Raw genomic sequence first — 12,152 nt, 5'->3', positions numbered from 1 at the left:
ATGATATAATTTATGATTATTAGATCTCAGAAAGTTATTGTCTAAGATTCCTGTCCTTTGTTTAGACATTAACAAGATACGTTACTGTTGTTTAATATAATTATTCGAATTGTAAATCCTTTATACACATATAACATAAATTTATGTAACATGTTAATTTTCCTTTGGTGATACTTGCCCAAGCGACTTTACTGTGGTGTACTATTAGGAGAAGAAGTTTAAATTCATTTTAAATCTATAACATAAATTTATTTTCCTAGAATACAGTCATTTTTTTTGACTTTAAAAAGATACTTGACTTGGTTGTACTATTATTATTCGTAGAGTAAATACATTAGTATTGTTTAAAATAAATTTAATGACCAATATACTTGTCCATTTTTTTTACTTTAACAAGATCAGAGACGTTTGTTGACTAATATGATTCGTATAGAAAATGCATTAGTATCATATCTCAAAACTAAACTTTCCAAGTTACCTGACCAGGTTAGATCCTTGAAAAAGAAAATTGTCTTATGAGTAATATTCGGAGTAGAAGTGTAACTGCATTATAATCATAGCTGAAATCTGTATGTTACAAGATACTTGCCATTTTGTGATACTTGCCCTACAAACTTGGCTGTGGTGTAATATTCGGAGAAGAAGTGTAAATGCATGAGTATCATAGCTGATATATTTCTGGTCCTAGAGACCTGTCCTATGGTGATACTTCCAAAAGAGTCGGTGATTGTGTTTTAGATTATTATAAGTATATTAACTTCATGATTAACATATAACATTTAATTACTGAACATGTTACTAGCCCTTTGGTGATACTTGCCCAAGATACTATGCTTTGGTTTACTATAATGTGTATAATATAACAAGCAATCTAATCAAAGAAGATGTCTTAATGGTCCAAAATAACAGACATTTGGTGATACTTGCCCAAGATACGTGGCTTTGGTTTTATATTAGGAGAATTAGTGTAAATGCATTATAATCATATCTCATATCTATCTGTTCCAAGAAACTTGCAATGTTGTGATATTTGAAAATGATAATTGTATTAGTTTTACTCTTCTGATTAGTCGAGAACAACTTTAATTATCTTAGATGATATCTATCTTGTCTAAGATACTTGACGTTTGGTGATACGTTCACAAGATACTGGGCAGTTGTGTCCTACTCTGAGAATAAAAGTAAATGTATTTTCCTCATATCTGATCTCTTTATTGTCTAACATACATGCCCATGTGTGATACTTGCAAAACATACTTTGAATTTGTGTAATACTCGGAGAATAAGTGTATCTTTATTATAATCAGATATCATTTCTATATCTTGTAAGATCCTTTCCATGATTTGAGACGAGACAAAGATTATAGTCAGTTGTTTTCGTCTCGGAGAAGAAGTTTCTATTCAAGAGTAACCGTTCTGTTAAAGTTATTTTCCTAATTTATAGCCCAGTTTAGTTCCTTTACAACCAGAATTGTAGTATTTGTTCGACTATGAGTATAAAAGACCCTTTATTATACTGCTATATCTTATCGTAAGTGTCTAATATACTTGCTCTTGGTTGATACTTTAACTAGATACATGGGTTTGTTGTTAAATTCGTATAAGAAGTGTACATTCATTAGACTCAGAGCTCATTACTGAATGGTCTAATATAATTTTCCTTTGGTGAGACTAGCACACGATACGTGTATTTTTTTTAATAGTCGGAGTAGACGTCTAAATTCATTTGAATCATATATCATATATTACTGGTCTAAGAAACTGGTCCTGTTGTGATACGTGACCAATATAGTTTGCATTGGTGTAATATTATGTGTAGTAGTTAAAATTTTTTAGCATCAGAGATCAGTTCGTAATGTTCTAATATACTTGCCCTATGTTGATATATTAACAAGATACTTTTCGGGAGGTTACTATTATAAGAAATCTAGTCCATGCATTAGAATACTAGCTCAAATATAAAATGTCTAAGAGACCTGTCATGTGGTGATATTTGCCCATGATACTTGGGTTTTTTGGAATCTTATTAGTAGAAAAGTAATTGTATTAGACTCAGAGCTGAAAACTTTATTGTCTAAAATACTTGAACTGTTGAGATACGTTCCCAAGCGACGTGTCTTGGGATGCATACTAGGAGAAGAAATTTACATTCAATATTAGCATTTCTGATATCTTTATGTTCTAAAATACTAGACCTTTGGTGAGACGAGCCCAACATACGATTGTTTTGAGTCAAAGTATTAGAATACGAGTAAAATCCTGAGAAAGATAGATGATTTCATTATTGTCTAAGATACTGTTTAGATGTGGATACTAGACAAAGATACTTTGCAGTTGAGTAATACACTGAGACGAAGTGTTCAAGTAGTATAATCAGATATCATATAAATATGTACTAATATAATTTCCATTTTGTGTTACTTGAACAAGATAAGTGTCGTCTTTTTTAAACACTGATACTAATTTATAATTCAGTTGTCTCTACTAAGAAAAAATAATTGAAAAAGTACACTGAAATTGTTAGTTCCGAGAAATACTTAAGTGTCTTTTGGCTCATAAACTTATTCGTCTAGATTCATCAAGATAATCCGATATATATTAAATATTTTCTTATATAAATGACCTTTGGTGATACTTGCCCAAGATACTATGAAGGGAGGTAATATTCTGAGTAGAAGAGTAAAAGAATTAGAATCAAATATCATGAATAATTGGTCCAAGATACTTGCCCTTAAACTTTAAAGCCTATTGGGGAAAAAATAGCAGATCAATATATCGAAAAGTCAGCGTTAGGCCACTTTCCGCCTGTAATGCTGCTGATTGGAAATCCTTGCATGAATCCGGTTCAAATAAGGTGACGCATATCTATCATTCTATCAAATAGTCCTTGGCAGGGAAGGGTAGTTTTTGAGGGGTAGAAGGTCTGTATTCATTTTTATTTTATACATGTTGACAATCCTTGCACGATTCTTCCTAAGGGGTACAGCAAGCTTATCTTTTTTGTTAAACATTCATTGGGAATGGAAGTGCTTTTTTAATGAATGAGTACCGTAGTAATAAATTGAAGCTCTTTAAAAGCTTTAACAGGTAGTAATATCTGTATTAAAATTACTAGGTTTCAATAGATTCAACATTATATACATAGGGGCTTAGGTCTAAAACTGAAGCGATTTATTTCATTCGTTTTTCCAGAAGGGCATTGTTTCCCCTGGCAGCATTCATGGATTAAGACCAATCAGCCTAATTCACTTTTTAGAATAAATGAACCCATTTTGTTCCCGTATTAACACTCCAAAATAAAGCTTGAACACAAACTCGTATATTTTTGCTAATACAGAATTATATGTTGTTATTACGGAATAGATAATTTGCTAACGCAGGTTTTGCTCACAAATAATGCAAACAAAGGAATTTTCAGTTGTTTAAATTATTTAATATTTATTATATGAATTTCAGACGGGGATCGAAAGGGGAGGGATAAGCGGTGATTGAGTCTCCAGTTACAAGAGGTTACAATTATCTTTACCTAAGCTATAAAACCCTTCAAAAACTAGTGCAAGTATTGCACTTTTTATAAGAAAAGTTTTTAAACAAATAAATTAACGCAAAAAATATCTTCAAATATAAATAACAAAATTCTGGAATTATTCAAAATTTTGTCTATTCTAAAATCTTTATTTAAACCAAGAACATACACTATGTAGCTTTAACAATAAATTGTGTTAGTTGAAGGATTACTCGACATTTTAATCCTAAATAGTAATACATTCAAGTCTCTGTTTTGAGGTAAGTAGTCCCTAATATTACCATTTATGGTTGCAAACTTTTGAAAAATCCATTCTATTATCATTTGATTTATCTCTATAGCTATTAAAAATTGTTTACGCTAAAAAAAAAAAATCTAAATTTAAGAACCTAGGGATGAAACTAATTCTGTGTGTTAGGTTTATTCGTTTACCATACTTTTCTTGAAGCAAAGGATTTTTAACCGAACCTCCATTAAGAAATTGACGGATAATTGTCCAAGTTGTCAAACTGTGAACATGAAGTGTTGTTAATCACTGATGGGCGATGCTGAAGAAGTATCAGATACCTGTAAATGTTAAATATATCGATATCTTTTTTATTCTTGTAGAAACTTGTAAATGTTAGAAGAAATGGACTGCGAGCTATCAAGTCCCGGCTAGCAATCGGTAGTACTCCTGTTGCATATTTTATGGCTATTTCCGTGAGGCCTTTGTTTAATGCAAAACCTTTTCGCGTGCGGTACTTTTACTTTTCGCGTGCGGTACTTTTACTGCAAGTTGTTTCAACAAGTAAGATGAAGAGCTAGTACAAACGATTTTTATCAGACAAAAAGGTTTTCTTTTAAATAAGACACAGCTGTTGTCTTAATTACCTCTTTCCCTTTCAAATTGGATCCCAAAAACTGCTTTTGTCTAAATTAATGTCTAGCCCCACGTTCAACAACTACCACGACTAACAACCCATTGCAGCATCAAGCCTCCTGAGGCCAACACAGCTACGCACGTTCCTCCTCCATCCCAATCTATTCAAAGCCTCCCTCTACACCCTCCCAGAAAGTTCCCATTTCTCTTAAATCATTCCTTATGACATCCTCCCACCCCCATCAGGGTCCACCTGCTTTTCGTTTGGCTCTTGATCGTTGGCCGACAAGGACAATATTTGGCAATCTATCATCCTTCATCTGCAGAACGTACCCTGGCTATCTCAATCTTCCTTTCATTATAACACAAGAAGGCGGGATTGAACCACACTTTTCGCACAGCTTACTCTTTGAGATAGGTCAGTCAGTCGGGCACCCAAAACAATAGGCAATTTCTCTGGAAAACATCTTGCAAATCTTCCTCCGTTTTTCGGAGCGCCAGGCTTCAGAACCATACTTGAACACTGTCATCACTATAACTTCCAATATTTAATCTCAGTTCGCTGTCTTATCTTCCTATTCTTCTAAACTTTTTTCAACTGTGAAAAAAACCTTGGGCCTTGGCTATTCTACTTTTTACATCTTCACTGCACCCACTCTCTTTACTAGGTAAGTGAAGCTGTCCACTTGATCGATCTTCTCAGTAACCAACATCACCTTTTCGCCTACACTTATTCCTAACCTTACCGACTTAGTTTTCTTAAGATTAATTTTCAAACCTATTATTGCACCCTGAAGTCGCAAAACCTCTAAAAGTTAGTTCATTTTGCTAACACTCATCTAGGATGCTCAAATCATCAGCATAATCTAAGTTCAGGAGAGTTTTACTTCCCAAGTTGATTTCGTGTTTTCCCATTGCTTTTGCTGTGCTTCGTAGGTCAAAGTCCATCAAAATGATTCATGTATACATGTTGATAGAATGCAACCCTGCTTAATTCCTGATTTAATACGAAACCAGCTACAAGCTTCATTTCCTACCTTAACCGCAGCAATGTTATTCCCGTTCATAGCACTAATCACTTCAATGTATTTATCTGGTTTACCATACAAGGATACCATACCTTTGTTAAAGCTCTTCTACTAGCTGAGTCAAACGCTTGCTTATAATCTATAAAATTGAGAACTAAAGGTGTTTGATGACTCAGACACTTCTCAGTTGTTAATCTAAGAGTGAAAATTTGGTCGACACATCCTCTACCCTTGCTCAAACCCCACTGTTCTTCTCTTAAAACTTTATATACAGCATATCTTAAGTCTAAAAAGTATCCTGATGCTAAGTATTTTGCATTAATCTTCAATTATTAATACAATTGAAAATTTTTGGCGCTCAATAGGCGAGTGAAAATTTTGAATTGTGTTCAGATTGAAATCTGTTAAATTAATGTTCTGCTTATTGTCTGTCAGAGCTCAATATTCTTCAATTTTGTCTTTTCTAGATAGAAAATTCTTGGTGTAATTATCTATTAAAATAAAATAAAAATATTTCTGCTAGGACCGCTCTTAAAAGTGCTATGGAGAAGAAATATTTTTCGTTCTAATGTTGTTCTTCTTTCATTTCTCCTTTTATTTTTGGTACAATAGGAACACCATAGAGAGGGAAAGTTAGACCACTGGTTCATGTTCTCCAAGTTTCAAATTACTCCAGTAAAATCTAATTTTGCTATCCAAATGACATTTAATAGAGCATAATAAATATGCTTATTCAATAATTAATTGCAATTACTCATAATGAGCCATATTGAACAAAAGGTAAGTGATTTTTGATTGACGCCTTATTCGACCAAGTACCTTCTGAAATTTATTTTGATAGTTTCTCCTGAAAATGTTTTAGATAGCTTGTCTACTTTATAAATATTTGTCAATAGAAACTGAAACTCTGAATTTTTGACTGTAATAAATTCAACAGCTAAATATATTATTTGCTGTGTAATGCTTGCTCGAAATGAACGCGTAAAAAATACAATAGGTGAGAAGCGGGATATATTTTCACAGTTGAGAGAAGTTTGGAAGAACAGGAAGGTAAATCGACGAACTAAGATTAGAGAATAAAAAAATAGAATATTGGAAGTCACGGTAATGAGGTTGGTCAAGTACGGTTGTAAGCCTTGGGCATATCGATAATGTGAGGAAGATGTTTTACAAGTTTTTCAGAGAACTTGCCAAAGGACTAGCTTAGGAACTCATTTGACTGACCCTAGATGAAAAAAATATGCAATGCAAACAGTTTGGTTCGATACCACTTTTTAGAGTTATAATTGAAGAAAAGTTGAAATGACTAGGCCAAATGAAGGATGATAGATTGCTATAAAGTGTGCATTTTGTCCATCCATCTCATGCAAAAGAAAAGCAGGTCAATATGAATGAGTGTGAAGAGGTCATAAGGGACGATTAAGGAGAATTGAACTTGATCGGAAGGGGTAAAGAATGAACTTTAGATAGATTTGGGAGAGGAGTAACGTGAACCACTGTGTTGGCCTCAGGAGGCTTTTGTGCTGCAGTGAAATTAGTACTAGTAGTAGTATATGTGCTTTGCAAAGCAAAATATAATTTGCCTAAATAACAGGGAGGCTGCCACCCTCATTTTCAACACAAGTTCATTTTTTATCACGATGATCCAGTGTTTAATACCTTACTTTTCTTATGATAGATTTCAGCTTCTGCATTAGGAGGGGAACTGTCACCACCCAAAACCCATAGTGTCAGTTTAGTTTAAATTAATTCCTCCGAAGGATGTAATATGAAATATGCATGAAATGAACATAAATTCCGTGTCTGAAAAGATACAAGTGGTATTTACACCAAGATACACCAAACCTGATATTCACAGTCACGATGCAAATTCTGCTGTGACTGGTGCAATTTATAGTAGAGACTGTGAATTGCATCAGGATTGAAACGTCTCAACTTTCATCGCAGACGACTTGGAAAGTACAAAATTATTTTTGTATTGAATGGAAGACTACCTTACTGAATACAAAAATTCGAAGCAAAATATTCTCTATGATGATCCGACTGCGAACCTTTATGTTTGCAGTGGAAACCGAAGGGCTGTTTTTATTAAGCAAGCATCGTCCCAGTTCATTCCTCTCAATATGTGTTTTATTTTTGAATGATGTCATCATTATTTAACTAAAGAGGAATATGCAAATTTTCTTGTTTCCTTAGGAATTAGATAAAAGAACAAGTTTTTTCAACTTTAAGTAAGGAGCAACGTTATAACTTAAAACAAACCAAAATTATTTGGGATGTGAGGGGGACTTCCCTCTCCTCAACCTCTCGTTCTTTCCGCTAAAGTCTTTTACTGCTTTCAACAAGCTTCTTGTTCCAATTCAATGGCCCCACTGTTTTCAGCAGTCGTTTTTTAAGAATTGGGACAAAAGGTTACACTTTAGCTTAACGCGTGAGGGGATGAGGAGTGGGAAGCCTCCCTCATATACTGCAATATTTTCTGTTCGTTTCCTCCTTTTAATATTGCTCCTTTCCTTCAGTTGAAATTTCTTTTTTCCTATTCCTAATTTCTTAACGTTTCTCAAATCATACCCAGGCCTTACCAAAATAGGATGTGGGCTACCGGCCTTAAAAACCACCGATTTCTTGCTGTTAAATTGTTTATATCAACATTTGTAAATTTATTGGTAACCTACCACTTTTTTGGTTTTTCTGCTTAAGAATCAAAATATTCGATTATTAATTAAGATTTTGCACAAAATTTGAATGTGCAGTCGAAATTATTGATGAACAATAATTTGGTTGAATAAGTCCTTAATTATATTTTACTACAGAGTTGTGGCTGAGGAAAAGGGGTATTATTGCTCATATAATGGAAATTCTACATGACTTTTGATCTTCTTCTCGGCTGAAGCCATTGGTACCCCCTAAATTAGAATTCTCTGATGTTCAAATACATTGAAAGATGGATATAAATAAGAAATGAGAAATATTACCGTCTAAAATTGTTGAAAACAGAGCTCTTGGTAACACTTGCCACCCCCAAAGAAATTTCTCGGTAAAGATGGTGATGCCCTGCCTCGCCTTTTCCAACTCTGTGCCGATAGGCACGTGAACGTAATATTTTAGGGTCCATGGGAAAAGATTGTCGCAATGGGAGGAGTACTATTACCCTCCCCTCTACCCTAGCACAAATAATAAAGGCAGACCAAACTGTTCCTGGAAATCGAGACGGATTAGACATCCATTTCTACCTCCCTCCTCGAAAAATTCATTCTATATTTATCTGAAGACTCAATGAGGCTGGGATATTTGATCATTAAAATATGATCTTTCAGGCATCTGTCCCCCTCCCTTGCAAAATGACCCACCACCCTTCCTTCATAATAGCTGATGCGCACTTATACAATAGTGTGTAGAATTGTATGACATATGAAGGAGCTTAGTTAAATCAAGCTTTAAAATAAATGTCAAAAACATTTTTCTGCAATAAGAAGGGAGGTATCACCCCGGAGCACGCTTATTCAGACTTAGTCCGAATGAAGGGAGATGAGAGATTACTCTCCCCCTCCCTCATACTCTATTCTATATTTATCTTAAGGGTCATAGAGAGTTAGAACATTTTGGGATTGGAATGTCCTCTTTTAGGCATCTACCGCCGTCCGTTTACACAATGACCCAGCCCCTTTGCTTCGTAATAGCTGAGGTGCAATTATACATAACTACATAGTTTCATGAAAAATCAAGAGAATTCACTTAGTTAAATAAAGCATTAATATAAGTGTCCATATTAATCATTTATCTTGTATCGACTACGTGACTTCTAAGGAACGAGTACGCCACCGTGCGGCATTGCTTCTTCTGCAACTGGGAAGTTCCATATACAGTTTTTTATGCTTTTGAATGGATTGGCTATCTAAGAATTTTTAATTGATAGCAGCTTGGACCTCTTTGGAATGAAATCGCAGTTCTGTGCCACAAAATGGTAGAAAACGCTACTTTCCTTGGCACAATCTTTTTGATCACCTATAAAAGGCACTAAAAATTTTTACTTCCGTCCAAAAGAGCCCTCTTCTAATCTTGTGGGACCATTGGCTCCAGAGCTGTTCCTAAGGGGGACGGGGCAGTTGTTCCAGGCGCCATGGCTTGAGGGGTGCCACGGCTCACTTCAATCCAATTTTTCACTTTGGTTCGTTTTTTTGCTTATATTTGAGTCGGGAGGGAGGGAGCTGTAATTATTTTGCCCCAGGCACTACCAATCCTAGGAACGGCTCTGATTGGTTCGACACTATCACTCCTGGGAAAGGAAAAGCAAACAAATAAACACGCATCCGTGATAATTCTTATAGGAAAACCAAAAAATGCAAAATTTTACGTTTTTGTAGATAGAAGCTTCAAACCTCTACAATAGGACTTTTGACATGCTGAATCTAATGGTGGGGGTTTCATTAAGATCCATCGACATGTTCGGGGTATCTAATCCATTTTTCGAAAACCAGGAAAATTTTTATCAGTTTCGTAGATTTTGACGGGTAGCATTAAACGGTACTGTTTTGCTTAATAGTACACACTAAAGAAGTCAAGTTTGGTTAATGCTAATAAAAAAGTAAAATAAAATAGGATGTATATAGGCCTATCAAGGAGGCACACTTGTGCCTCTATAAAGAGGCAACCCACTACAATGTTAAGCGATTTCAGGTCCTAGAGGTCGCAGAGAGACGGCGGTAATCGCATTTTGTAGCCCAAGCTCAAACTAAGAAACTTGCAAAACTTTATCCTCCTCCGACTTTATCTTCATGGGGTAAACTGGGCCGGAAGTTTTGACCCTCCCACCACAGCCCCCCGTTAACGGTGGCCGATTGGGCTGAAATTTAGAGGTTAAGCTTTCCTAGGGCCCGGGAGCTTATCCTCGAAATTTCGGCTCAATCCAATAACTCCGTCCCTGTTTTCAAAAAAACAAATATAGCAACTTAAAATTCATCATCATTTCTTTTTTTTCTTATCCATGCCTACAGACCACAGTTGGCAACCGATCCGGGTGAATGAGGACTCATTCGAAGCAAAATTTGATCTGTTAGGGCCTTTTGATAATTTCAGACCGAAAAAATTATCCCCCGAATTTACCTTTACGAAAAACCTCGTTTTCCTATAATAGCCCATGTTAATTTTTCCCACCACAACCCCCCTTTAATGTTGTCTGATCGGGCTGAAATTTAAAGGATAAGCTTTCCTGGGGCCTGGGAGCTTATCCTTGGAATTTTGGCTCAATCTGATCACTCCTTCCCTGTTTTCCAAAAACCAAATATCAAGTTTTGTGGGAATTTGCTTGCGTCGAAAATAGATTCCATTTACTAAAAAACAATTACAATTGTGTCTCTTTAGTCCATCGGTTGATACTCCAGACTGGCAGGCTGAAAACCCGGGTTCGATTCACCGTCAGAGCAAATTTTTTATATACTGAATTTAAACTTTAAAAAAGAAACTCAGTTTCTTTTTTAAATTATTTGAAAAAAAATTACGTTTTCTAAAGAGTTAAAGAGGCTGAGTTACAAGGTTGACCCTTAAAACGTACAGGGATTAGGAGGCACAGTTGGGGGGCTGTTAAAGAGGCTGAGTCACAAGTTCGAACCTTAAAACGTACAGGGGTTAGGAGGCACCCTGTACGACGTGATTTGAGTATTCAGGAATTAAAAGCGTTAACACAAGAATGTTCAAGAGTGGGGGTTTGGGGGCGGCAGCCCCCCAACTTTAACTCCAGACACGATCAGCTAACAGTTAGTCAAGCAATAATAAGTAATAAACTGTACAAAAACGTGCAGAAATTATTTGAAAAAAACTACGTTTTCTAAAGAGTTAAAGAGGCTGAGTTACAAGGTCGAACCTTAAAACGTACAGGGATTAGGAGGCACAGTTGGGGCTGCCGCCCCCAAACCCCCGCTTTCGCAGCGTTTAAATAAAAAAAAGTTTTTTAAACTGAAAGTAAGGAGCGACATTAAATCTTAAAACTAACATAACGTCGTCCTTATATGAACGGGGCTGTGCCCTCCTCACCGCCTCGCTCTTTACGCTAAAGTTTTTACTGTTTAAAAAAAAGAGTTGTGAGAAAGTCAAACTTTAGCGTAAAGAGTGAGGCGTTTAGGAGGGCACAGCCCCTTTCATATACGGAACAATTTCTGTTCGTTTTAAGATTTAATGTCGCTCCTTACTTTCAGTTTAAAAAACTTTTTTTTTATTTAAAGGCTGCGAAAGCGGGGGTTTGGGGGGCGGCAGCCCCCCCACTGTGCCTCCTAATCCCTGTACGTTTTAAGGTTCGACCTTGTAACTCAGCCTCTTTAACTCTTTAGAAAACGTAGTTTTTTTCAAATAATAATAGTTTAGAAACAAATTTGGGCTATGTATTTGCACATTAGGGGGTCGGGGGTAAAGCATAGCATATATTAAATACGTAACGTAACCTAACCTAGGTACCTCCCCCCCCCCCTTAAACCCCAAAAATTAACAGTTTAAATATTGTAAATTCAATGAGAAACCACGCTCTTCGATCAATCTAGATAACAATTATCCGCTTTACGAATCTCCATCACTGCATTAATTCGACTCTCTATAGCCGTCGTGTACCATTAAGCAAAAGAGTACCCATTAAACTTAATGGATTTTATGTATTTGGGATCAGCCTAAAAAGCCAATTCTTTTGATTTATTAATTTATATCAAAGTTTCTTTGTTTAGACTTTCGCTAACTATTGGCCCGAGTCGCT

Source organism: Artemia sp. Qi Xiang Cuo, chromosome 6 (genome assembly GCF_049724085.1).
Source record: "Artemia sp. Qi Xiang Cuo chromosome 6, ASM4972408v1, whole genome shotgun sequence".
NCBI lineage: Eukaryota > Metazoa > Arthropoda > Branchiopoda > Anostraca > Artemiidae > Artemia > Artemia sp. Qi Xiang Cuo.
Note: the sequence above shows the minus strand (reverse complement) of the source record.